Here is a 15,063-nt window from a genome sequence, read left to right as displayed (position 1 = left end):
AATAGATCTTAAGTATTCTTATCACAAAAAAGTAACCATGTGAGGTGATAGATATGTTAATTAGCTTGGTTGTGGTAATCATTTCACAATGTATATATATACCAAAACATTGGATTGTACATCTAAATATATAAAATTTTTATTTGTCAATTATATGTCAATAAATCTGGAGGGGAAATGAAGGCAAAATAAAAACATTCCAAGAAATAAATAAATAAATTGCTCTTAAAAATCAAGATTCAACATTCTGATAATGTGAAATCTCCATGGCCATTTCTTTTTTTTTTTTTTTGTATTGGTAACTATGAATTTTATTATGTGGACATCTACTGTGGCATGCATCTGTACAAACCTTTCAGGCAGTGGTCCACAGCTGGGTTATGAATAAAAAGGCATAAATTTTTCTCTCATTTTATTACAATGAAGTTTAACAGTACAGAAATTCACATGACCTTGATGGGTCAGATTTCTTTAACCCTGCAACATGAGGAACTCTAAATACATTAAATATTGTTACACATTCAGACTTCCAATGTACAGGTACTTGGAAACAGTTACAGCCCTCACCAAGCTAGGTTGGGGACATGAAGTCCAACAGCATCTGAAATGCTGTGAAGGCATAACTTTACAAATAGCAATGTAAGCTTACAGAACTTGCCTTTATTAAGGTGGTATGTTCATGTAATTCCAGCGCCTTCACAATTTAACGAACCAAATTACTATACTTCACTTCTAAAAACCTAGATGAAACATGAAAAAGAAGCCATACAGTATAAATTGCAACTTCAGGAAAAGTTCCTGCTTTATTATTCCAAATAATTTTTCCCATGTAAAATAAATGTCCAATAGTTCCTGGTATGTGGGAAGATAATGTTTGTTAAAGTCACAATGAAGCCTTATTGACGGAAGCTTGGCTATATAAACAGCACAAGTTGAGAAAAGGTTTAATCTCCAAACCTATTAGACTGGATGAAGTAAGATCAGTAGTGGCCACCTTGCGACATTACAGGAGGTCTCATTCCCATCGGAGGTCGAGGCAGCCCACCTTGGTAAGGGGGTACCATTGGCGGTCCCTGCCCATATGGCGGCATAGCACCAGGAAGGTAACCTGGCATGCCTTGATGATGACCACCATACTGACCATGAGGTGGCATTGGTGGTCTCATTCCTTGTTGCTGTGGGATGCCTGGTTGTGGTGGCATCATACCTCCAATTGGTCCAACTGGAGGATTACCAATGAGGGCCTGTCCTGGTCGAGGAAGATTACGTTGATATTTAGGTAACTGTGCCCTTCTTTCTTCCAGTGATATATCCTCATCTGGATGGATCAACTTACTGGTTGCACTAGTTGTCGTTAGTGTAGCAGGCTTACTTGTTATTGAAGCTGCTGGTTTAGCTGCAGTACTATTTGTTGTACTAGTGGTTGAAGCTGTAGCCTGAGTATAAGCAGGGAACGTAGGCTTTGGGGGTTCTGTAGTTGTTGCAGGGGTACTATTTAAAGGCTTGAAATCTGTACCAACAGGTCCTTGGACAGCTGCCTGAGCTTGTGCTGTGCTAGGAAACAGAGCTTTAGAAGATGCAGACAGACTTTCTGAATTGGATGAAGCTGTACTTGAGCTTGTTACAGGTGTCCCCATCTGTCCAGCACTAGGGAAAAGAGGCTTAGTAACAGGAGGCTGTGGCGCAGGTACGGTTGCTGTCGGTGCAGGTGGTCTATTAAGAATACCTGGCGCTGAAACAGCCTGCGCTTGGGTCATTGGAGGGATTCCAGGACGTGGAACAGGGGGAGGCATACCTGGTGGCATCCCAGGCATCAGAGGTGGTATTCCTGGTCCAGGTGGCATCATTCCACCCATTGGCATCATTATGTTTTCACCGCAAAATGACTGGGTGTATTTTCTCTGATGATGCAATCCAGGTGGCATGCCTGGCATAACTGGTGGCATTCCTGGCATCAGAGGAGGAACACCTGGCATCAATGGAGGTATGCCTGGAGGCATTCCTGGTGCTCCTGGAACTGGTGGCAGTCCTGCTGCGCCATTGGGGGAATATAACCTTGCTGAGGTTGAACAGGCTGTGGTTGAAATGAAGTTGAGGCTGCAGAATCATCATCATCATACTCATCAGAATCATCTTGTTGCTTCTTTTTTTGACTTTCTTGTGTCTTCTGTTCAAGAAGTCGTCTCCTTTCATCCATGTCTTTCTCTGGAATACCTTCCATACCATATATTTCCAACTCTATGTCTGTTCTCCCAGGTATTGCATTGGGTACAGCATCTATTGTCTCTTTATGTACCTGCATGCAATGAATAGCTAAGCCAGGTCCTGTATACAATTTCTTATGACATATATGGCATTTAAAATGCTTTGCTTTTTGGTGCTGTATAAGGATCTTCTCATCATCAAAATCTCTATTACAATACCAGCACCACGGCTTCAGCTGCTTCTTCTTCTTGCGACCCATACCTGCGCTCTACCGACCAAGAAAAACTAGGAGAAAAACAAGGAAAAAGAGGAGAATATCGCTCACTTTTCCGACCCAAAGGCCACCACCGCGTCCCACAGGAACCAGACACCCATGGCCATTTCTTAATCTTGTGGTTCATTTCCCTACAGTGGAATAAAGAAGAAGTTATTAGGAGCAGCGCCTGTGGCTCAGAGGAATAAGGTGCCAGCTCCATATGCCGGAGGTAACAGATTCAAACCCAGCCCCGGCCAAAAACTGCCAAAAAAAAAAAAAAAGAAGAAGAAGAAGTTATTCAACTTTTTCATCCCAGAATCCTATTACCCTCTTAAAAATTATTAAGAACCTTCAAGAATTTTTTTTGGTGGGTTACATCTATAGGTATTTACTAGATCAGAAATTAAAACTGAGAAATTTCTAAACAGTTGTTTATTAATTCATTTAATATCACCATAATAAACCCATTAAATATTAACATAAATGACATATTCTGCAGGAAAAAAATATGTAGTGAGAAGAGGTTTACATTTTTACAAGTCTCTTTTATGTCTGGTCCAATAGAAAACAACTGGATTCATATATTTGCTTCTAATTTTATTTTATTCTATTTATTTATTTATTATTATTTTTTAGACAGAGTTTCACTGTGTCACCCTCGGTAAAGTGCTGTGGCATCACAGCTCACAGCAACCTCAAATTTTGGGCTTAAGCAATTCTCTTGCCCCCAGTCTCCCAAGTAGCTGGGACTACAGGTGCCCACCACAACACCTGGCTATTTTTTTGTTGCAGTTGTCATTGTTGTTTTAGTAGGCCCAGGCTGGGTTCGAACCTGCCTGCCTCAGTGTATGTGGCAGGCGCCCTAACTGCTGAACTACGGGTGCTGAGCCTGCTGCTGATTTTAATTTGTTACAATATGCTATTTAAGTTGAAGGATATGAAAAGATTTTGACTCGTGCAGATATGAAGTAGAAAAATGGAAAGTATTTTCTTTTTTTTTTTTTTGAGACAGAGCCTCAAGCTGTCACCCTGGGTAGAGTGCTGTGGCATCACAGCTCACAGCAACTTCCAACTCTTGGGCTCAAGTGATTCTCCTGCCTCAGCCTCCCAAGTAGCTGGGACTACAGGCACCCACCACAACACCTGACCATTTTTTGGTTGTAGCTGTCATTGTTGTTTGATGGGTCTGGGCTGGATTCAAACTCGCCAGCTCATGTGTATGTGGCTGGCGCCTTAGCCACTTGAGCCATAGGTGCTGAGCCTGGAAGAGTATTTTCATAGCCTTTTCAGATAATTAAAGATTTTCTTTTATGAGATTACACAAAAACTTCACATGTGGTAGTTTAAAGGTGAAAAGGTAACAGTATAAGGCGGTGCCTGGCTCAAAGAGTAGGGCACTGGCCCTATATACTGGGGGTGGCAGGTTCAAGCCTGGCCCCAGCCTAAACTGCAAAAAAAAAAAAAAAAGAAAAGAAAAGGTAACAGTATAGAAGCTGCAACCATATCTGTGAACATTTTGTACTCTGTTACATTAAAATCCACTGATGTATCTTGCATTTTGAACAGTTCTTTTGTGCATGTGTGATTTTGACCTGATGAGCCCCCAGAAGGGGTCTTGGGAACTTCAGGGGACCTCGAGAACACACTTTGAGAACTTCTGGTCTGAAGTATCAAATAACCTTGGTCTCCATTCTACTTCATCATCTCTATTGCAACCATGCTTATTCCCATGAGACGCAAATAAATAAAGAACATTATCAACAATGTCATTCTTTTTTTTTTTTTTTTTTTTGCAGAGACAGAGTCTCACTGTACCGCCCTCGGGTAGAGTGCCGTGGCGTCACACGGCTCACAGCAACCTCTTAACCCTTGGGCTTACGCGATTCTCTTGCCTCAGCCTCCCAAGCAGCTGGGACTACAGGCGCCCGCCACAACGCCCGGCTATTTTTTTTTTTGGTTGCAGTTTGGCCGGGGCTGGGTTTGAACCCGCCACCCTCGGCATATGGGGCTGGCGCCCTACTCACTGAGCCACAGGCGCCGCCCAACCATGTCATTCTTTATATCAACAAAAGCTGTACTTATTTTTTCTAATCCTCGATCTTAAATCAAGGAAACCAAAGAACACAATGAGCTGTGTTTTCAACTGTGCTTCTGCAGACTCCGTGGCTATTTCTTCATTACCCTCAACCAGTACATGCCGGCACTGAACTGAAGCTGGAGATATAGAGAAAAATAGAACAAATGCATTGCTGATGTGGCCTTTATAGTTTCGCAGTAAAGGAGACAGACAATAAACAAGTAAACCAATAGACAGAGATGGTAATATCGGTTAGTATTAGCATTATGAAGAGTACAAAGACCTGTACAAAATCTAAGCCTGATACTGCCTCGGAAGCAGGAGGAAAGGGTATACATCTGTAAATCAGTATCAATCAAGGTAAAAACAAAGAGACACTCACGAGCAGTGAGAAGGGCACTGGAAAGGCAAATGGTAGGTGAAGCAGAGGAAGTCGCAGATGCACACAGTGGGGGCAGGGTTACAGGCTGATTTCTCCCTCCGACCACCATCCTCCGCAGATCACAGCCTGACCTGGAACCACCTTGACGCAGAATATCTGCGTGGTGGGAGAGTGGTGGGATAATACCAGGGCAGTGACAACTGCCTGGCAACAGTGAGAAACAGTGGTGGCGTCTGGACCCTGAACAATTCTAATCCAGTACCTTCTACAGCCTCAGGGTAGGGGACTACTGACCAAGACAAAACAGCCTGGAGGATGGACAGGACAGTAGCCGTGAGGTCATGGGGATGGGATTAGGGTAGGGAAGCCCAGGCTGTGTCACTGAAGACTCTTTTTATACTCACCTGGCGGGATGCCCCTGCAAGTTTAAAACCTACCTCTGCCACTTACTAAAGACCTTGGGGAAATCATTAACTACTTTGTGCCTCAGTGTCTTCATCTATAAAACGAGGATAACAATAGCAGCTACCTCTTAGGGTTAACGGTGAAGACTGAAGGAGTTAATATATGGAAAGCACTTAGAATATATAGGTAAATAAGTATATATACAAATATGCTCCAGCAATCTTTCCCCTGGATATACAGCCAGATCAATTCATACACAGATCCATAAAGGGACAAAAATGAGGATACTCACAGAAGAGCTGTATACGGAATCCAGAAGCCAGATGCATCCCTAGCAGGGATGAATGCACACTACAGAATACTAGAGATCAGCTGGGAGCAATGAACCAAGTGTACGTACATACGTAGCAAACACAGATGGATCTTTAAGACCCACTGTTAAATGCAAAACATAACAACTAGAACAAGGTCTATTGCACAATACTATTTATGCAAATCTAAAACATACAACATACCAAGCATCACTTCACATTTGACAAGATTACATTGATATCCGAGGACATGTATCTAAGACCTTATAGCCGATGAATGTAGAAGGAAAGGAAATAGGATTGAAAACCAGGGAGAAGGGCGGCGCCTGTGGCTCAAGGAGTAGGGCGCCGGTCCCATATGCCGGAGGTGGCGGGTTCAAACCTAGCCCCGGCCAAAAACCACAAAAAAAAAAAAAAGAAAACCAGGGAGAAATGGGGGAAATATCTGTGAAAGAAAGGTAATATGATAACAGTATACTATGGCTTGAGGTATGTGATTGACTTGATACTTTCACAGGAGCCATAATTCCATAAAGAATGGCGCCAGCTGGGGGAGATCAACATTAAATAAGGTGGTCAGGGCAGCACTAACATTTAGGCTAATGGGGTCCTCAAACTTTTTAAACAGGGAGCCAGTTCACTGTCCCTCAGACAGCTGGAAGGCCGGACTATAGTTAAAAAAACAAAACTATGAACAAATTCCTATGCACACTGCACATATCTTATTTTGAAGAAAAAAAACAGAACGGGAACAAATGCAATCACGCCGCCTCATGTGGCCCGTGGGCCGCAGTTTGAGAACCCCTGGCAGCATGAATCCAGCCATGTGATGGTCTGAGCAGAGGAAAAGCACAGGCTAAGATCCTGAAATGGAAACACACCGTATTTGAGGAAAAGGAACAAATACAAGTGTGGTTACAGCACCACAAGCAAATGGAAGCTGAGTTTTCATCTTAAAAGAGAGTATAGTGGGGCGGCGCCTGTGGCTCAAAGGAGCAGGGTGCCAGCCCCATATACTGGAGGTGGTGGGTTCAAACCCATTCCCGGCCAAAAACTGCAAAGAAGAGAGAGAGAGAGTATAGTGAAGTCCTTCCTTACATGCTAAGTCTGTGTATACAGTTGAGGATCATTAGTTTCCCAGAATCAGTAATTTCTAAGGAACAGGGGAGTCCTCTTCAGGCGTATGGTGACCTGGCTTGTGCCAGGGAGGGGAGGTGTGAGCACCAGGGAACCAGACAGTGGTAGAGACAAACTTCACTCCCACAGTGTAGAAGGAGCCAATTCCCACGCCTGGGAAGGGAAAAGTTTTAGCTGGTACATCCTGCAATGCTGAGTCTCCCCCCACTGATGAAGAACTGGCTCAGCAGAGCTTTTGACACCAGCTGCCCCTGCCCCAAATCTCAGCTCTGGGCTCTGTGCCTTCAACATTTCCTGGGCAACAGCTCCCTGCTGGGGCCACTTTGCACACCTGAGCCCCCTGGTATTTGTACTCCAGTCTTTTCTTGCCCTCCTTTCACACCTTGCCAGAAAACAAAATTTCTTGCTTTCCCTCAAAAGAGCACTTGGTATATTAAAAATACAAACCTTGGCCAAGCATGGTGGCTCACACCTGTAATCCTAGCACTCTGGGAGGCCAACATGGGAAGATCACTTGAGATCAGGAGTTTGAGACCAGCCTGAGCAAGACCCCATCTCCATAAAAAATAGAATAATTAGTCAGGCATGGTGGCAGGTGCCTGTGGTCTCAGCTATTTAGGAGGCTGAGGCAGGAGGATCACTTGAGCACAGGAGCTTGAGGTTACTGTGAGATAGGCTGATGCCATGGCCCTCTAGCTGGGGACAGAGTGAGAATCTGTCTCAAAAAAAAAAAAAAAAACAAACAATTTACAAACCTCAAGTTTTCACTCTGTCCTCAGGCACTAGCGTCTCATCACCCAGCCAAGGGCTGAACCTCTCCTTCTATAACAGAAAACAAACAAAAAACAATTAATGAGCTGTTTTTCATGGACAGAAAATCCTTGAGGAAATTTATCTCGATTTCCATCTATCCTCATGCCTAGAAACATGTCAGGCCTAGTGTAAGTTCTCCAGAAGATGAGTTGAATTAGTTCAGCCACACACACATTCTTAAATTGATGAAAAAAATCATATCCCATTTTATATGGCAAAAGTTTGGACTAGAATTCATCTTTCCCAAGCATAAATGTAGTTTTGTTGGCAGCATTTTCTTAATAATCCCAACTATTAGAGTGATAGCTTGATCTCTGATTAATATGAGGATACAGACAATTAGGCTACATTGTTTACATTTGTTAGGTAAAGTCCAAGCTGTAGCTGTGCCCTTCCCCCAGGAGGTGTGCCTTATAGCCTTACATTGTGCCTGGTAGGTGGGAGCACACCAACCTCCCCCACTCTCTTCTCTCCTCTACCCCGTACTCGGGTTTAATTGTGTTTTTCTCTTGTGGGGGTGTTTATTGTTCATCTACTAGTTTCATATTGAGTACACTGGATATTTGCTTTTCCATTCTTGTGACACTTTACTAAGAAGAATATGTTTCAACTCCATTCAGGTTAATACAAAAGATGTAAGGTCTCCATCTTTTTTTATGGCTGAACAGGATTCCATGGTATACACATACCACCGTTTGTTAATCCATTCATGGGTTTGATGGACACTTGAGTTGATTCCACATCTTGATGATTGTGAATTGAGCTGCAATAAACATTCTAGTGCATATGTCCTTATGGTAAAATGATTTTTTTTCTTCTGGGTAGATGCCTGGTAATGAGATTTCAGGGTCAAATGGAAGGTCAACTTTTAGTTCCTTGAGGATTTTTCACACTTCTTTCCAAAGAGGCTGTATTGGTTTGCAATCCAACCAACATTGTAAAAGTCCCTTCTCTCCACATCCACACCAGCATCTGCAGCTTTGGGACTTTGTGATGTGTGCTATTCTCACTGGGGTTAGGTGATTATCTCAGGGTGGTTTTGATTTGCATTTCTCTGATGATTAGGGACCATGAGCATTTTCTCATGTGTTTGTTGTTGGCACCAATTTTTGCTAACAAAAAATTCCTTTTCCCCACTGGGACTATCTATTATGGGTCACAATAACAATGTTTATCGAATACTACGGGCCAGATGCTGAGTTATATCATTTAGATATAATGTACTACCCTACCCTTATCTAAAGGGAGAAAAATCAAAGTTTAAAACGGTTTAGTAACATCTAAGGAATGGCTAGAGCTGAGTTTTTCCTTCCATGTCACCTGACCTCATAACTCTTAGATGAACTTCTAAAACTTTAGCCAATTTTACATAATCAAATACATTAAAGTTACAATCGAAAGAGCCACTACTTTTCTGAATATTATTTTTCCTCTTCCTCACTAATCATTGGAGTCCATATTCAAGTATTTTTTAAGAAGCTCAATACTTTTCACAATATTATAACTATTTGAAATGCAATGTTTACAGGACAGTTTACAAATGAACAGCAGAGAGAGAACAGAAGTGAAATCTTCTAAGCCACAGACTATTCTTTGTATTGAGTCCGTGTATATTTTAATTCTCATTTCCACCTTTGAAAATTCTTTTGTTCTCCATTTTTTCTTCTTTTTCTTTATAATAATAGTATAATTACTTCTCTTATGATTGTAAAACACGTGAGCATGGTGACACTTTTGCTGCAGTAAACATTCTTTGTTTGAATCTGGGTTCCCTAGAAAGTATTATGTAAGGCACAATTTGCATTCGCAAACTGAAGGACAGAATGAGGGGGACAGACTAGTGAGGCAGGAAGGAGGGAAGCAAACAGAAAGTGGCTTAATACTGAGGTGGCCTCGACTTCACTAGAAAGCACAATTAGGAGCTCTGTCACCTGTAATTTTCCAGAGGGGTCATGTGGAAACATTTCTCAGAAGAGTCCTTTGGAAGAAAGGAAGGGGAAGGATTTATCCACAAGTTTCCTCCATGGTTAAAATTCACTTCATTGAATATTAACTTCTAGTGTCATTCCCTGGCCCCTCTGGGCAGCAGTGGGGGAAGTGGCAGTGGCGTCACCCTCATATTAGCCTGAGAACACAGGTGAGTCAGGAAGCGGCACAAGCCTGGGACCTTCTCTCTCTGCCAGCAGCCTGCAGTCTCCTGGGTCCTGTCAAGGCCATGTGCCTCCAGCAGTCCTGTTGTGCCCTTCCCCTGGTGATAGGGAGGGCCCAGGGTAGAAGGAAAGAGCTCTCCAGTGTGAGGCCGTGTGGCTGTGCCTTGGGAGCCCTGGGAGACCTGGAGCAGCTGGCAATGGCCAGGTGGCTGAGCAGGAGAAACGTTACCACAGCACGACTTCTGCAGCATAGGACTTCCAAAATCTTCTCTGTGAGGATGACCAAAACCACCTCTCTGAAGCTCAAAAGAAGATGATCTTGGGCGGTGCCTGTGGCTCAGTCGGTAAGGTGCTGGCCCCATATACTGAGGGTGGCGGGTTCAAACCCGGCCCCGGCCAAACTGCAACCAAAAAATAGCCAGGCGTTGTGGCGGGCGCCTATAGTCCCAGCTACTCTGGAGGCTGAGGCAAGAGAATCGCTTAAGCCCAGGAGTTGGAGGTTGCTGTGAGCTGTGTGATGCCATGGCACTCTACCAAGGGCCATAAAGTGAGACCCTGTCTCTACAAAAAAAAAAAAAAGAAGAAGAAGAAGATGATCTTCCTGGAGAGTCATTAGTAGTATTGAATGGGTAAGGACCAATACACTGAAACTGTCAGAACATTCCCCCAGGAGACAGGCACGCGTGGTTTCTCTCTCGTGTGTGTGTGTGTGTGTGTGTGTGTGTGTGTGTGTGTGTTCACGAGTGCTGCAGCTGGATCTCTGGAAATGTCCGTCTTCAATATTGCTGGATGTTGCCAAATTACACACCTGAACAATAGCTTTAGTTGCTTTTTCCTGCCTTAGTCGGATTCTTTTCTTATAGATATGTCTAAAACTCATCTATTGATCTATAAATTCATCCTGAAGGGGGGAACCACTGAATATCCCCATCACAACTTTCTCTTCCTTCAACTGGTAATAGGCATCTCTTGCCAAACTCAGAGGGAAACTAAAAGTAAGAATTAAATTCTATCTGGGAGGTATTTTGAACTTGAAAAGAGAAACTATTTAAAATCAAAATTTCCCACTCTTTCCAGGAGGGGGCACAAATTCATCTTATTCTTAGTGTTCTTGCCACTCTCGATAACCTCATCACACACACACCCCCTAACTCCTATTTTTGTATTTATCTAATAAGTAAGCAGATTATACCATCGTTTTAGAACCTGTGAAAAGCAACTTTGGGCAGACTCCTCACCCTGCGGTCAGACCTGGAGCGTCCCCTTGGGACTTAGTGAGGGTCACATAGAGAGATGAATCCACAATAGCTAAACACATACGGCTTTAAGTCATAGTTCCTATACCATTTTTCTTCATTTCCTGAGGCATTAGAAGTATTCCTGTGGTATACCAAGGATAGTGACAGGTGTGGCCTGGCCAATAAGAGGACATGTTTTCTGCAGAGAATTTTTAAACAATAGTGAAACAGACTAAAAGTTGGTCTGTTTTTTCTATAGTCACATATTGGCAGTTCTACACCATGCCAATACTCTTCCCCCGGCCTCAAAATCTTTTGTTGATTTAAGCTCTAAGAAATGTCTGTAATTGTTATTCAAGTTCTTAATAAATACAAGTAGTACCTGTTATTGCTTGTCTTTTATTTATTATTATTATTATTATTATTTTTGCAGTCTTTGGCCAGGGCTGGGTTTGAACCCGCCACCTCCGGTATGTGGTGCCAGCATCCTACTCCTTGAGCCACAGGCACCGCCCATTATTTCTTATCTTTTAATAGACATTATATTTTACATGGAAGTTAACTCAGAGAAGTCCCCATTTAAGTGCATTTATCCACACATGCTTGTTTAAGAGTTAAGTTCCTAATGGTTCAGAATCATTCACATCTGTGCTTGCTCTGGGTACACTTCATGTCTCCAACCTATGTAGAATTATCTGCTTCTGCATGTAAACACCAGATTTGAAATATGTAATGGGGGTAGTGTGATTGTGACAGAACTTGAGCCATTTCAATTTTCTCCTGTTCAATTTAATTCTCTCATAAAAACTAGAGTCTTTATTTATGATTAAAATTTAAAACGAAACAGTGTAGGCCGGGCGTGGTGGCTCATGCCTGTAGTCCCAGCGCTGTGGGAGGCCGAGGCAGGTGGATTGTCTGTGCTCAGAGGTTCGAGACCAGTATGAGCAGCAGTGAGCCAGAGTAAGACCCCGTCTCTACTACCAACATCAAAAACAGCCAGACATTGTGGTGGGCGTCTGTAATCCCAGCTACTGGGGAGGCAACGGGAAAGAGTATCGCCAGAGGAAGAAGAAAATGAACAAAAAGAAAAAGAGTACTTCAAACGAAGAAGAATGAACAAGCAAGCTGAAATTAAAAAAAATAATTAATTAAAATAAAACAGTGCAAGTACAAGGTGTAATATTTTTGTTTGGCAAGTGCAAGCTTTAGTTCACACATCAAATATTTTACTGAATTTTAATAATATGTTTAAAAATTGAAATGGATTTCTTATAATTATATATTCTTTTCCTATTTAATTACTTTTGCTCTGTAATGTTATTATTCATTTCTGCAGCAGACTAATACGTAGGTACATGTTTTTTCTCATCTGGTTGAAAAATGTTAATGTAATTAAAAAGTATTAACTCATTACTTCCCCTCTTTTTGATATTATAACTTATTCACTTTTATTGACATTATTACATAGACAAAGTTCATTAAAGAAAAATCTCTCATGGTTTCCTTTCAGTCCATTACTATAATTACTCATTTCATTTGGTTATTATTACTGAAAATAATGTTGTATAGAGGAGGGAGTAACAAAAAATGGTCTCCCCTGTATGTCACATATGCAAGGTACACCCCACTTCCCCACTTCCTTGCAGATCCCCAGCCAGGGATTGGGGAGCTGCCCTGCCCAAGAACACTGCCCCCTGCTGCTCAGTGTGAATTCATCCATGAGGCATGTAGTGGGGGGATTAACCCTCACTGTATCTTATTCTTACTCTTTTCTTCAGACACATATATTTAAGTAAAGTGTCAACTCCACGAGGGCCAGAACTCGGTCTTGTTCAGACTGATCCCTAGGAGCAGAGTGAGCAATCAATATATTTTGTTGAATGAAAAAAAATAACATGGTATTACTTCAGGTATATTGGACAATACATGTGTTAATCTTTCTAAGTATTTTGTGTGAGTATTCACAGAACAAAATGAAAGCCTCATTACCAGCTAATATTGTATATTTTACTTCTATGGCAACCCCCGGCCCACTTCCCAGCAGTGCCAGAGCCTCTCCAGCGACACATTTGACTGATCGATTGACTTACATCGTCAGGACTCAAAACCCCATCCCGAAGAAATTAAGAATGGCCAACCACGGGCGGCACCTGTGGCTCAAGGAGTAGGGCGCCGGTCCCATATGCTGGAGGTGGCGGGTTCAGACCCAGCCCAGGCCAAAACCCCCCCCCAAAAAAAAAAAGAATGGCCAACCAATTAAAATTCAATAAAATAAAACAGTATTTTTTAATCCTTTTCTCACTATATTAGTTTTGGGTGTACAGAAGAGAGATTACTCATTAAAAAATAAAATGTTCTGGTTGGGGGCAGTGCCCATAGCTCTGGGTTGGGCGCCAGCCACATACACTGAGGCTGGTGGGTTTGAACCTGGCCTGGGCCAGCTATGGCCCAAAAAACAATGATGACAACTGCAACAACAAAAAAAATAGCCAGTCGTTGTGATGGGAGCCTGTAGTCCCAGCTACTCGGGAGGCTGAGGCAAGAGAATCACTTAAGCCCAAGAGTTTGAGGTTGCTGTGAGCAAAAAAGAAAAAAAGTCTGGTTGGGTGGGTGGCTCACGCCTATGATGTTAGAGCTCTGGGAGGCCAAGGCAACTCTTGAGCAGACAAGTTAAGACCAGCCTGAGCAAAAGCGAGACTCCATCTCTACTAAAGATAGAAAAATGGAATTTCTTCAAGGACAGTAGATGACTTAAAAAGAGATTATCTTTTCTCCGTCTTCTCTTCCTATTCGTCTGGGCCTGTCACCTTAGAAATTCAGTGCACAGCATCACTGTGGCATTAAGAAGGAAGATGGAGGCGGAGAAAGATGGTGGCCGAGTAACAGCTTCCTTGCATCTGGGCACCGTGAGTCTGGGGAGATAGGACTCCAGGCATCTCTGGCTGGTGGGATCTGCCTATCATCACTCCTATGAGGATACAGGGAGTCAGCAAGAGACTTCTGGAACCAAAGAGGAGGACTAAAACAGTGGAAAACCAGCAAGTGGTTGCATGTGTTCAATCCATCTAAACCCGCCCACAACTGTAAGTTCAGTAGCAGCGAGACTGCAAACCAGAAAGGCCTTACCTATGAACTGTTTTGGTGTCCTTGGACTTGGCACTGAGTTGAACTGCCTTGGGGAGGGCCTGAGCGGCAGTGCGGAGAATTTTGGCCGTTGTCTAGGGCCCCAGTCTGAGCCACTGAGCCAGACGGAGCTAATAGTGTTTGGCGGTGGGTCACACGGAACCATTGTCAGTGATCTGACCCGGCAAGCTCCGCCCTCAGGGTCACAGAGCTAGAAACGGGTGGGAGCTGGTAACCCAGCAACCAAGTAGCCTAAGGGTGGGGTCTGAGCCGCCTTGCAGCCCTAACCCTCAGAGGCAGAGTGAGACCGGTTTTGGCACACTGGGTAAGTGGATAGCCACTTCAGCAGTGATTCCAGCGAGAAAGCTGGGAAAGCTTCTGCTCAGCAAGTTTACAAGTTCAAAGTGCCTTTCAAGTGGGCTGAAGAGAGATTTAGGGTGTCTACCTGCTGGGGTTTGAGAAATCAGCAGCCTCCAGTCGTATCAGAACTGTGATTAACATCTCATACCCCAGAAGACCACGTGTTGCCCAGACAATATTCAAGAACATATACAAACTGCTTTGTTTTTGGTTGTGCATTTTTTTTCTTTTTTTTTGTTTGGTTGTTTTTTGTGTTTATTTTGAGGTTGTTGATGTTCTTTTCTTTTTTAATTTCAATCTTTTCCATATAGATCCCATTTTCTTTTTTCTTTTTTTTTTGTAGAGACAGAGTCTCACTGTACCGCCCTCGGTAGAGTGCCGTGGCGTCACACGGCTCACAGCAACCTCCAACTCTTGGGCTTACGTGATTCTCTTCCCTCAGCTTCCCGAGCAGCTGGGACTACAGGCGCCTGCCACAACGCCCGGCTATTTTTTTTTTTTGGTTGCAGTTTGGCCGGGGCTGGGTTTGAACCCGCCACCCTCGGCATATGGGGTCGGCGCTCTACTCACTGAGCCACAGGCGCTGCCCTAGATCCATTTTTCTTT

General features: G+C 43.1%; 1 pseudogene across 1 annotated transcript; it reads right to left on the bottom strand.

Moving 5' to 3' along the window:
* Positions 1 to 293: 293 nt before the first annotated feature.
* On the bottom strand, positions 294 to 2,571 carry LOC128591793 (BUB3-interacting and GLEBS motif-containing protein ZNF207-like; annotated as a pseudogene). Its single transcript, XR_008381660.1, has one exon. The product of XR_008381660.1 is annotated as a BUB3-interacting and GLEBS motif-containing protein ZNF207-like (transcript).
* Positions 2,572 to 15,063: the final 12,492 nt, after the last annotated feature.

The sequence above is a fragment of the Nycticebus coucang genome, chromosome 8, assembly GCF_027406575.1.
Source record: "Nycticebus coucang isolate mNycCou1 chromosome 8, mNycCou1.pri, whole genome shotgun sequence".
In the NCBI taxonomy this organism is placed as follows: domain Eukaryota; kingdom Metazoa; phylum Chordata; class Mammalia; order Primates; family Lorisidae; genus Nycticebus; species Nycticebus coucang.
This window is presented reverse-complemented; position numbering and strand designations above follow the sequence as displayed.